Below are 13,490 nucleotides of genomic sequence, written 5' to 3' on the forward strand. Positions count from 1 at the left end.
AGACAATGAAAAGAGGTTTTATGTTCTATTAAGGTAACATGGCAGGTTCAGTGTACCGTTGCTAAAAGTAGGAATATTGTCAGTGACTGTGGGCTAATGACAGATATGCTGAATGTTTATATTGCTTCAGTATTTACAGCAAAAAAAGGAAGATAGCTTGCTGAAAGTCCTAAAGAAATTAACAGAGGATAAAGGACAGAGTCTAAATACAGAGATAATGGGAACTGCAGATGCTGGAGAATTCCAAGATAGTAAAATGTGAGGCTGGATGAACACAGCAGTCCAAGCAGCATCTCAGGAGCACAAAAGCTGACGTTTCGGGCCTGATGAAGAGTCTAAATACAGTTAGTTTCAGTAAATCATCAGTAATGGGGAAATTAATGGAACTGAAGAGTGACAAATCCCAGGATCTGGTGGTTTTCGTTCACAGGTGTTAAAGAAAGTTGGAGAGCACATTGCTGATTCCTGAAGCATAATCTTTCAGAGTTCCCTGGATTCAGCAGTTGTGCCTCCGCTCACTCTTTAAGAAAGGTGAGAAAGGGAAACCGTGGAATTACAGTTCGCCTGACCTCTGTGGTGGAGACGTTGTTGGAATGTATAATCAAGAATTGGGTAACTGATTACCTCAAAAAACTTGTTGACATGTAAGCTAACTTATCAGTGCTTATTTGAGTTTAATTCATTTAAAGGTTATTGGAACTCAAATCAGCATTAATCAGTTTAGCCAAATTCCTGTATTCAAAATAATAATTGTATGATTTTCCTCAGGCAGCTTGCAGAAGTGAATAATTGCTAATTACTCCAAAAGCATTTATGATGGGTGTTAATGGCCTTTTATGAAACATCATTGTTTATTTCTTTCAGTCCTGCGATAAATTGCTTATTGTCTTTGTTGAGAAGTGCTAGACAGCTATTCCTACTTCAAGCAATGGTAAGCTGTCAATTGCTATCTGTAATCATAGTGAACTAACTAGGCATTCTAATCTGAAGGAGTGCATTTAGGAGTTAAAAGCTGGTTCCCTATGTAAGATTTTCTGCAGAGATTTTTTACTCATTTTTCATTCAGAATAAAAAAAAATTGAGAAACACAGCAGACAAGGGAAATCTATTCTTTGAGCAGACAGATGTATAACATTCAGTTTGGAATGATGGACGACCCTCTTCTCAGACATATGGCCTAAAACTAAATGTCTTGCTTTGGATGTTTTGATTATTATTGTACTGTATGTAGATAGGTTGAATATGCTAAAGTGGTTAAAACCAAGCAAATGAAATCAGATTGCAAATTGCTATTTCATAACAATGTCATTTTAAGATTTTATATGTAAGACCATATAAAATATATGAGCAGAATTAGGCTATTTGGCCCATCGTACCTCCTCCTCCATTTGATCACAGAAGATATGTTTCTCAACCCCATTCTCCTATCTTCTGCCTTGATCCTCTTTACCAATCAAGAATCTATATATCTTTGTCTTAGAAACACGCCATGACTTGGACCTCACTACCTTCTGTGGTAATGAGTTTTCACAGACTTAACCATCCTGTGGCTGAAGAAGTTCCTCTTCATCTCAGTTCTAAAGGGTCATCCACTCAGTCTGAGGTTGTGCCGTCAGGTCCTAGTATCTCCTCCTAATGGAAACATTTTCTTTACATCCACTCTATCTAGATCCTTAAGTATTCTGCAAGTTTCAATCAGATCCTCCCCTCATCTGTCTAAACTCTATTGAGTACCGACCCAGAGTTCTCAGCCGTTTCTCATAATGGCAAGCGTTTCCTCCTTCTGAATCCCCTTCACAGCCAGCTCACCTTTCTTTAGATACAAAGCCCAAAACTACTCTCAATAGTCCAAATGCAGTCTCACCAGAGCCTTGTACAGCCTCAGCAGTACATCTCTGCTGTTGTATTTTAGCTGTCTTGAAATGAATGCTAACATTGCATTTGGCTTCCTAACTGCCAGCTGACCCTGCATGGTAACCTTAAGAGAATCCTGAATGAGGACTTCCAAGCTGCTCCGTCCTTCAGATTTCTGAAGCCTTTCCCCATTTAGAAAGTAGTGTACATCTCTTCTTCCTGCAAGTACATAACCTCACTTTCCCCACATTGTGTATTTCATCTGCCAAGTCCTTACCCACTCACCTAGCATGTACGTGTCCTTCTGCAGTCTCCTGCCTTCTCAATACTACCTGTGTTTCTACCGATCTTTGTGTCATCCGCAAGCTTAGCAACAATGCCCTTAGTTCCTTCATCCAGATCATTAATGCATAACCTGAATGGTTGTGCTTTGTAGTGATTGGAATCAGATGGATCTTGTTGGCTGAGATCCTTGATTGGGGTTGTTAACCTGGGCCAATCAGGAAGCCTTGGCTGACCAATAGAAACAGTGGATTCAAAATGCCCTCTTTTAAGGGACTGACTCCGAGCTGACTGGCCATTGCCAGTGTACTGTGCACGAGTAAATAAAGGGTGATTTGTCGATGAAATATGACCTCTATGCAGTTATTTCATGGTCCCAATCCTGACTCCTGTAGAACTCCACTATTCACTGGCTGTCATTCTCAATAGGACTATTTTGTCCCTACTCCCTGCTTTCTGCCAGTCAGTCAAATCTCTATTCATGTCCCTGTCTTGCACCTAACACCATGGGCTGTTATCAAATGCAGCAGCTTGTCAAAAGCTTTCTGGAAATCCAAAAAGCACATGTCCATGTGCTCTCATTACCTCCTTAAAGAATTAAAACAGATTTGTCGGTGTTAAAGTTGATTTCAAAAATATAACTTTCCTCTTTTTCCATGTGTGTTTCTGCCTTAACAGCTATTAGGTTTTTCGAACTTTTACTGATTTTTATTTTGGTAAAATGGGTGATGTAAGGTTTCCAGTGTGATATTTCAAAGATCTTGTATGCTTTGTTTCTTTCTAAATCTGTGTCTGTCACAATGTTAATACACAATGTATCATAGTAGGTTGTTCTCCATTTTACTGCCTTTGTCATAGAGCCTGAGAAATAATGTTGAGCATGTGGGAAAGTAGATGGTTTAGATTTAAGTGGTAACTTTACCCTGTTCCGATAGGGGGTCGCATATTAAGACAATTCTGAGGAACGTACAGATGTGGAATCCTCTTCCACAGAGATCAGCGGAGGCTGGGCCATTGAAAATGTCCAAGGCTGAGTTAGGTTTTTGATTGATAAGGGACTCTAGGATTATGGAGGCAGTCAGGAATGTAGAGTTGAAACCAAAACAGATTCGCCATGATCTTGCTGAATTTTAGCAAAGACTACTCCTGCTCCTAGCTCTTATGTTTTTCTTTATTGTTGAAAACTATAATATTATGCATTTAAAAGTAATATAAAAAGAAGTTACATCACTCGCATTTTGAGTGGTTGTACACAGTGCATTTTATTTTAGTTGCATGAATAACACAGTAGTGTCTCTCACTTCATACTGGCTCCATCTGTTATTTTCCTTTTCCGTTTCTTCTAAATGCAATTGAAAAGAAAGAAAATAAAAATGGATTGGAACCATGATGCTCTTAATAATTAGGGCAACATGCCTTTTATTTCTGTTGGTAAAAGAATGAAGAGAAAAGGAGGGCAATGGTTATGTTTCTTGTCCACTTAAAACAAAAATGTTTGCCTGAATTTGGGACCTTGTATTCCTGTTGCTCCATATGAAAAGAAGCATCTCATCTCACAGTAAATAAATTAAAAATAATCTAGTGCCAAACAGATGTTTTAGAATAACAAGCCAAAGATACTTAAGCTGGAGATGACTAAAAGTTCGAGTCACAGATACACAAGCAATCCTTTGTTCCTGGTAATATATTTCCAGACTGTCTTCTAACTTGAATCCTGCTTACCACCTGACTCCCTCAAATATTTTTGTGGATAATTGTGAATTTAGATAATAGAAGCATTCATAACAAAGGCTGCATAATAATTCCTTTTTCTCATGGAGCAAAAAGCTTGAACAAGCCAAAACAATGGCATATGTATTTGCGGACAAGGCACATGAAGAGACCGATGAGCCCCTCTAGCCTGTTCCTCCATTCAGTAAGGTTATTGCTAATTTCATGGTATCCTCAAATGCCCATTCCCACCTATCCAAGCTAATCTTTTAATCCCATGCTTAACAAGAATTGACCTACCTCTGCCTTAAAAATATTCATGGACTTGGCTTCCAACACCTTTTCAGGAAGAGAGTCCTAAAAATTATCTTTTATTGTCTCAGTCCTGTTATAAATGCGTGTTCCCGATAGGAGGATGAAGTCATCTCCATATTCACCCTGTCAAGACTAATCAGGATTTATGTGTCAGTCAAGTACTTTTTACTGTTCTGAACTTTAGATAGGTTACTAAACTGCCCAACGTTTCATCATAACATAATCCATTTTTGTAGGTGTTAGTTGGTAAATCTCATCTAAAATGCTCTTAATGCATACTGTTTGTATAATGTTCCAGGTGTGGTCTCACCAGTGTCCTGTATAAGCGAACCATAACTTTTTTTTTATATTCAGTTACCTGGAGATAAGTCGTAACGTTCTATTAGTTTTACAAATTACTTCCTGTACCTGCTTCCTCACTTTTTGTGGTTAATGTACTTCTGCATTTCAAAGCTTTGCAATCTCTCACTATTTTAATAACATGCCTCAGGTTCATTCTTCCTGGGGAAATAGCTAATTTCGTGCCTTCCCATGACACATCCCCTTTGCGAGATCTTTGCCCACTCACTTAACCTATTTGTATTCTGTTGTAGCATTTGAATGCTCCATTCACATCTAAATTTCCTCCTGACCTCTATGTCATCAGCAGATTTTGCAAAACTACCTTTTGTCCCTTCTCCCAAGCCATTTATATAAATTTTAAAAATTGAGGTCCCAGGATAGTAAGTTAAATTATCCTAGTTATCCTAATACAACATTACTACTTATCTCATTACTCATTATATCATGGCAATCCAAACTTTTTTTTATATGAGTCTCGATGATGAGTATTGCCAGGCTAATATATTAAGGAAATGAGGGGTGTTTATATGCCCAAGATCCTTATTAAAGCAGAATACTGCAAATGCTGAAAATTTGAAGTAAAACCAGAGAATGCTGGAAAAACCTCAGCCAGTTCTGGCAGCATCTGTAGGATTAGAAACGGTTAACATTTCAAGTCCAGCATTACTCTTCTTTGAAACTCATATTGGACTCAAAATGTTAACTGTTTCTCTCTGTCTCCATAGATGCTGCCAGACCTGCTGAGTTCAAAATGCATGTCTCTGTAAGGCTCAAATAGATATTTTTCTAATCAATCTATTGAGAGATGTTATGACACAGGTCAGGAGCAGGTGTCCTGCTTCAGAGGAAGGGCACTACCACTGCACCACAATTGCCCAGGCTCAGGTCAATCACCTTCAGAGTTGATTGAAAGCATGGAAAGCTCATTTGACTTGGTATCCCTGAGACCTGCGTTTAAGTTCCACCTGCTCCATATGTGTCATAGGGTGTCTGAACACACTATTGAATAAAATGTGTCTAAAATCTCCTAATGGGCAGTGTTTGTAACTTCTTGCTTATTGGATGATTAGTTAATTTGGTGATGGATTTATCAAAATTTTAAAAAAACACAAAATATCCAGATGAAAAGGGGTGGTTGGGGTGTTGGTGTGGCAATGCGCTATTTTCATCTGGTTTTCGCTTTTGCACGATGGCAAATCTTGAGGTGCTCAACGCCTTCCCGGATGTTCCTCCTGCACTTTGGATCATCTTGGGCCAGTGATTCGTAGGTGTCTGTGGGAATGCTGTGCTTCATCATCCTCTGTCCACCTGGGGCTTGCCTGCTGTTTCAAAGCTAGGAGAAGGGCACCTGCTTATGGAGTATTGTGTCAGTCATGTAGACAATGTGCCCAGCCCATCGCAACTGATCAAGGATGGTCAGTGCCTCAGTGCTGGGAATGTTGGCCTGGTCGAAGATGCTATGTTGGTGCATCTTTCTTCTCAGCAGATTTGCAGGATTTTGTGCAGGCAGCATTGGTGGTGCTGCTCCTGCATCTTGAGGCGTTTGTCCATGTCTCTGAGCCATACAGAAGGGCGGGAACCACCACAGCTGTACTATACTATAGACTTACAAAAAGATGTTCGTAAATCATTGAAAGTCTGTTGCTGCTTAATTCATCATGTGGGTTGGTGCATGTAAAAGTAAGAGGAGTTAGGGAGTTAAGACAGCAGACTGGAGTTTGTGTTGAACGATGAAATGTGAATAAATTGTTGTAGGAGATAGACTACTGCTTCCTGCTTCAGTAAATGAATGACTAGCAACATTAGACAGTGTGTAACTTTGCTTTAATCTTATCCCACATTCTCTGTACATTGCTACACACCTCAATAAGTTTGCCTTTTTCTGCACTTAAGGCTATCTTACAACTCTGTTTTTTAACCACTAGAGAACAAGTAAACAGTAAATTTTCTAATGTTAAAACAGCTGAGCAGTGCGACATACATTTATAATTCTTAAGATGTGTGCATGTATAAGAGAATAAATGTTATTGAAGTATTTATAGTCCTATTGTACTCAATGGGCCATAAAAACAATTTATCTAAATGCAGTGATTCTTCAAAATCTTTACAGGATGCATTCACACTTAACGATCTAGTTATGTTCATTGAGAAACATTTATCAATGAATCTTAATTTATGTTACCGATACTACATTCAGTCGAAAGATATGTTTTGTCTTCATAATGTTTGGTTAAAGGAGTAGATTTATGAGTTAAATTATGATGTTTTGCAATCTGCGATATATTTGTTGTCAACCAGCCTGTTTTATAATGGTTCTTCAGGTGGTGGAGACATAGCTGTCTTGCTATCTTTCACTGTAGCACGAACTATCAGTCAATCAAGGGCAGCATACATTGAAAGTGCATGCAGAGATGGGACAGATAATTGAGTATTTTCAGTTAAGCAAAGTAACTGAGTGTTGGAGGATGGTTGAACAATGATGTTATCATTTATTGAAGTACCAAGAAGCCGTAGAAATAGGTAGGATTCAACATTTGATTAATTTTCTTTTGTCTCTGGCATTTTGCAGGTTTTGTAGTTGAGATGTCTGTTACTTATTTATCATAAATTTCTTCCAGTGTGCTTAAATGGTGATGTGTGAAATTCCGTAGATATGTCTCCTTTAAATCCATTAGTCAGAACTTGTAGAAATGTGGCCAGTCTTGTAGGTCAGATTGCATCCGCTATTTTTAAAAGTAGTCTATAAAGTTTTCTATCAATCAAAAACCATAGGAATGAAGTTGGTCTGCAGGGCTAAAGATTAATTGCAACTTTATGGCAGTACGATAGTAAATAGAAAATTATGAAACTGATCATGAAGTATACCTTGCTGCTGAAATATGCCAAGGTTAAGCATTGTTACATCAGTTAAAAAGAGTCCTTTGTAAGATTCTGGCGCTTGCTTTAACCTTAAATGTAATACTATGTCAGTTATAATTATAGACTTATTTATAGTTTTGAAAGAACCAGTCTAAAGTTCACTAATCCTGATTAGAAAGACCAATTCCAGGTTCACATATATTTTCACAAATTTCATACAATTTATTAAGTGTTTTTTACAAGTGCAAAAGAAATGATACTAAAACGATTGCTGCCTATCCACATTAGGATGCCAGTAAATGGTGCTGATTTGACTAGGCACAAGGTCTCTTGCTTTTTTTCTATTTCTGAAGTTCTCCCTCTTCTTGTGAATCAAACCACTTAAAACCAGGTGTTAACCCTTACTTACCACTATCTGTGCATTATTAAATACAAAATCCTAAACTCTAACCAACCATTATTAGAGCGTAAACGGTTCATTGTCAGTCTTGGATTTGCCTGATATTCGGTGCATATACCTGATTGGTTCCTTTAAAAGAAAAGGTCATTCTACTGACATCACCTCCTACTGTCTCCTTATTCATTCTTTAATATGTCAGATATTTTATAGGATCACTCTTTTATAACAGCTGTTAGTTTATCCTAGATAGGATGGCACCAGTGAAAAATTAATGTGCTTGCTTTAGAGTACATAATATCACATCCGAATTACCGTCTGAAACATCTCAAATAATACAGCTAAGAATTCTGGAAAATCTACCAATATCCTTTAGTTACAAAAACCAGGTAGAAATACAAAAATTGTTTAACAAGTATTGCAAAGTTGTACAGAATATTTGTGGATTGGGAGAAAGGACATTAGAATTTGGTGCTTGTAAAATATTGGTGTTTATAAAATGCCAGGTGGGTAAAACAGTGTGTGTGTCCTTTAAAGGATGCCTGGGGGGAACAGCTTGTGTGTTGCAGGCATCCAGAGAGCACCTGAATTGAAATATTTGTATCAAAAGGCAGTACAGTTTGCAGACCAAGTAACAGTTTTGTTATCAAGACAAGTTTTGAATTTAGCCAATCAATTTCAACCTTACACTAACATACCAAAAACCGGTTAAAATTAAGTCTAATCGCTTTGACAACATAGGACCAATCCTTTTGTAAAAAAAATGATATATCTTTAGATTATAACAGAAGGGCAGTTGGGCAAAGATAGAAGAACTAACTGCCATCTACCAGAGTTAACAGGTCTTAGCTCTTGAGAAAATCTCTAACTCTCACAGGCTTCTCTAAGTCTTAGGAAAAGCACCATCTAAGAAAATTCGAAGGTTCCAATGGCACAACTAGTTAAAATTCCTGTTAGAAGAATGGACAGAGAAGGCACAGAGCGTTCCAGAAGACACATAATCTGGTTGTAATTTCAAGAGACTAAATTCTGTTTTTGTTATTTCACATAAGTGGGATTTGTATTTATTGGAACTGCGTACTATTAGAATCTTGTTTTTTTTCGGGAATAGTTAGTAGTTAAAAAGGATTTATTTGGTTTGTTAATAATTTAGTCGATTTGTTCACTGTTGGAGTTAGATAAATACATTTGTTACTTGCTGACTGTAAAGTGAGTGTTCAGAATTTGTTTAATTTAACTACTAGAAGTTTTTGAAAAGCATGTTACACTGTTTTTCACACTTCAGATTATAGGGTGAGGTGCTCCTCTTTAGTGCTTCAGTTTTAGTTTTTTGAGTGGGCCGGGGAGGGGTCAATCTCGCTTTATACCACAACCAAGCACAATTAAACAGAATATATTTAACTTGCTGTTTTACTTAAGCAAATCCAGGTAATTATCGACTGGTGAGCCTGACGTCAGTGGTAGGTAAGCTACTGAAGAAGATACTGAGGGATAGGATCTATTCCCATTTGGAAGAAAATGGGCTTATCAGTGATAGGCAACATGGTTTTGTGCAGGGAAGGTCATGTCTTACCAACTTAATAGAATTCTTTGAGGATGTGACAAAGTTGGTTGATGAGGGAAAGGCTGTAGATGTCATATACATGGACTTCAGTAAGGCGTTTGATAAGGTTCCCCATGGCAGGCTGATAGAGAAAGTGAAGTCACATGGGGTCCAGGGTGTGCTAGCTAGATGGATAAAACACTGGCTAGGCAACAGGAGACAGAGTACTAGTAGAAGGGAGTTTCTCAACTTGGAGACCTGTGACCAGTGGTGTTCCACAGGGATCTGTGCTGGGACCACTGTTGTTTGTGATATATGTAAATAATTTGGCGGAAGGTGTAGGTGGTCTGATCAAGTTTGCAGATGACACTAAGATTGGTGGAGTAGCAGATAGTGAAGGGGACTGTCAGAGATTACAGCAGAATATAGATAGACTGAAGAGTTGGGCAGATAAATGGCAGATGGAGTTCAATCCGGGCAAATGCGAGGTGATGCATTTTGGGCAATCAAATTCAAGAGCGAACTACTCAGTAAATGGAAAAGTCCTAGGGAAAATTGTTGAACAAAGAGATCTGGGTGTTCAGGCCCATTGTGCCCTGAAGGTGACAACGCAGGTCAATAGGGTGGCCAAGAAGGCATATGGCATGCTTTCCTTCATTGGGCGGGGTATTGAGTACAAGAGTTGGCAGGTCATGTTGCAGTTGTATAGGACTTTGGTTCGGCCACATTTGGAGTACTGTGTGCAGTTCTGGTCGCCACATTACCAAAAGGATGTGGATGCTTTGGAGAGGGTGCAGAGGAGGTTCACCAGGATGTTGCCTGGTATGGAGGGTGCTAGCTATGAAGAGAGGTTGAGTAGATTAGAATTATTTTCATTAGAAAGACGGAGATTGAGGGGGGACCTTATTGAGGTCTACAAAATCATGAGGGGTATAGACAGGGTGAATAGCAAAAAGCTTTTTCCCAGAGTGAGGGTCTCAATTACTAGAGATCATGAGTTCAAAGTGAGAGGAGGAAAGTTTTGGGGAGATACGTGTGGAAAGCTCTTTACACAGAGGGTGGTGAGTGCCTGGAAGGCGTTGCCAGCAGAGGTGGTAGACGCAGACACGTCAGCGTCTTTCAAGATATATTCGGACAGGTACATGGATGGGCAGGGAGCAAATGGACACAGACCGTTAGAAAATAGGTGACAGGTTAGACAGAAGATCTTGATCAGCGCAGGCTTGGAGGGCCGAAGGGCCTGCTCCTGTGCTGTAATTTTCTTTGTTCTTTGAATCAAAATGATTAATTGGTCAAAAATTACTCAATCCTGCACTCAGAGTCTTATATGTGCAGCACAGAAACAGACCCTTTGGTCCAAATTGTCCATGCCGCCCAGATATTATGAATTGATCTGGTCCCATTTACCAGCATTTGGCCTATATCCCTCTAAGTCTTCCTATTCATGTACCCATCCAGATGCCTTTTTAGTGTTATAATTGTACCAGGCTCCACCACCTTCCTCTGACAGCTCATTCCGTATATGTGTGGAAAAAGTTGCCTGTGGGGCCCTTTTAAACCTTTCACCTTAAACCTATATCTTCTAGTTTTGGACTCCCCTGCCTTGGCAAAAAGACTTTGGTTATTCAACCTGTTGCCTAGTTCCTCCTTAAACAGGATGTTATGAATGAGTTTGTCCAGGTGTCCCATAATATCAAAGCGGTCAAATCAATGTGAACACAAGCTAGTACCAATGCAAAACTATCTCAGCATTATAAGGAACATTATTTAGTTACAACAAACTTTAATACAAAACGTACTATCTCCAATCTTATTTGGCCCTTGAGATTGCAATACTTCCCAGTGTCTCATAGACTTACGCAGTCACTCTCTTTCTGACTTTGTCTCTGAGTCTGCGAAGCTGCTTTCTTCCTCTCAGGTTTTTCTCTCTCTCCTCTCTGGATGATCAGCTGGTCACTGCCTCGTGCCGTGCTGGCCTCCTCAGAAGGCCTCTCAAGATTCCAAGAGCTTCAAAGGGAGAGGTCTACAGATGAACCTTGTTTTTATACTTTTTAGATGGTTTTCTGGAACTTTATATAGTTCTGGCCAGTCAGGGAGATACCACTTCATAGTTTGAAACAGAGTTAATGATTTGGGTGGCATGCTGCTGTTAGTTTCTTTGTGCAGCAGGACTTGGTGCCTTTCTGTCTGAGCCCTTGCTCTATTGGTGTATAAATTGTTGGGGGTATGTCTGTCCAGGATAACTGATGCCTTTTACATTATGCTAATGTCATTAACACCTGGATGCTGCGCCTGGTGCGCGGGTTTTCTGATTTCAGAGTTTTACTTGATCAGTGTACCTAGCATCCGTTTCTGTTTGGTCAAGTTAGCAATCTATCTGTGTTTCAGCATACCTCTCATGATTTTATAAACCTCCTATATAAGGTCACCCCACAGCTTTTGACGCTCAGAAAATATTCCCAGCCTGTTCAGCTTCTCCTATACCTCAAACCCTCCTTTCAAGTTTCACACCATCTTTCCTTTAGCAGGGAGACAGAATTGAAAGCAGTATTCCAAAAGTGGCCAAACCAATGCCCTATACAGCTGCAACTTGACATCCCAACTCCTGTATTCAATACAGTGACCAATGAAGGCAAGTGTACCAAATGCAGCCTTCCCTATCCTGATTATCTGTACTCCACTTTCAAAGAACACTGAACCCACACCTCAAGATCACTTTGTTCAGCAAGACTCCCTCAAACCCTACCATTAGTTTAATAAACCTGGCCCTGATTTGCTTTCTCATAATGCAACACCTCACATTTACCTAAATTAAACTCCATCTGCCACTCCTCATCCTATCTGCATTTAGTCCACATTTATGGTATGTGACACCTTTCTGTTTATTCTCAGTGCCCTACTGTTCCTACTGGATTCTTTGAGTTACCCTTCTCTCTATTAAGGCTGATCACCATCTTGAAAATCCCAGATACAAAAACGGAAAGCTCTCTGAGCAATCACAGATTAGTTTAAAATTCTGATTCAACACTAGGCTATTTAGATTACGTTGATTTTTGTTATATGGTTTAATCCAGGTGCAGAAAATTTATAATTGTCTTAGTTGTAATTCTGTGTGTGTTTGACATAAGTTTGGAAACAAGGTAAATAAGAAAGCAGTGGTGAAAACACGCAATATCATGACAGTCCACCTGCAGCGTGTCAGTGTGCATTTGAAGTTTTAGAACCCTTGCTTTGTATGCATAATTACTCAACTTGCCAATATGTTTGGGCTGATTAGGACCTGGGGATCTTCTGAAAGTATTGTTGTCTTGATTACATTGCTTAATGGTCTGTCTTCCTTGCAGTTTACATACTGTACGTTTCTATTCCAGAAGCCTTCGCTTGTTATGTAGTGGAAGCATTTGTTTCATGTGAAATTAATGTGCATATTTTTCTGCTGGCCTTTGTAATTCCTTCTTGAATGTCATGAAGAAACTAGACAGTCTGCATTCTTCTGAGTAACAAATACGAATTATTTTTGCTATATTAGCAAATTATAAGTGATAGAGCAAAAAATGATCCAGTAAATGGACCCTTTAACTTTAGCGATTGTACAGCACACTTTTAACTGGACTAACTGTCTCTATTTTCCCAGTTTCTGAATCACAATCATACGCATTGCATCTCTGAATAGATTGCACCTCTTGAGATCAGAAAGAATTATATATTATGTAACAGTCAAATATTGTATTGATGGTATTGAGAATTATCAATGGAGAGCTTCCAATTGCATTATGTTGCTGTTGTTATAATCCATATAGTGTATGCTGTATTGTGATGGGATCTGCTATTGTACTGCTGTTATAACTAAGTTACATTTAATTTTTGCCATCATTTGCCATTTTGGTGGTATTTGTTGTGATCACAAATCAGCGTCTAATATTTAATTGCCTTCATGCCAGACATTCCCTTCATGGTCTGACGGTTGGAAGAGATGTAGCCTCCCTATTGGCCTTGCTTCTGGCATCATTACCTGGTTTGCACTATACAGTTTTGCCTCACCCTGGCTTTCCTTCCAAACAACATGGGCCACCAGCCTTGTCTTTCAGAGATAATGGGAACTGCAGATGCTGGAGAATTCCAAGATAATAAAATGTGAGGCTGGATGAACACAGCAGGCCAAGCAGCATCTCAGGAGCTCCTGAGATG

At 39.1% G+C, this 13,490-nt stretch overlaps 1 protein-coding gene across 1 annotated transcript in view; it reads left to right on the forward strand.

Annotated features, from left to right (window-relative positions):
• The window catches only part of cdc73 (cell division cycle 73, Paf1/RNA polymerase II complex component, homolog (S. cerevisiae)), a 308,312-nt gene that overhangs the window by 259,094 nt on the left and 35,728 nt on the right, over positions 1 to 13,490 (forward strand). The gene's annotated exons all lie outside the window — the stretch shown is intronic.

Source organism: Stegostoma tigrinum, chromosome 8 (genome assembly GCF_030684315.1).
Source record: "Stegostoma tigrinum isolate sSteTig4 chromosome 8, sSteTig4.hap1, whole genome shotgun sequence".
Classification (NCBI taxonomy): Eukaryota; Metazoa; Chordata; class Chondrichthyes; order Orectolobiformes; family Stegostomatidae; genus Stegostoma; species Stegostoma tigrinum.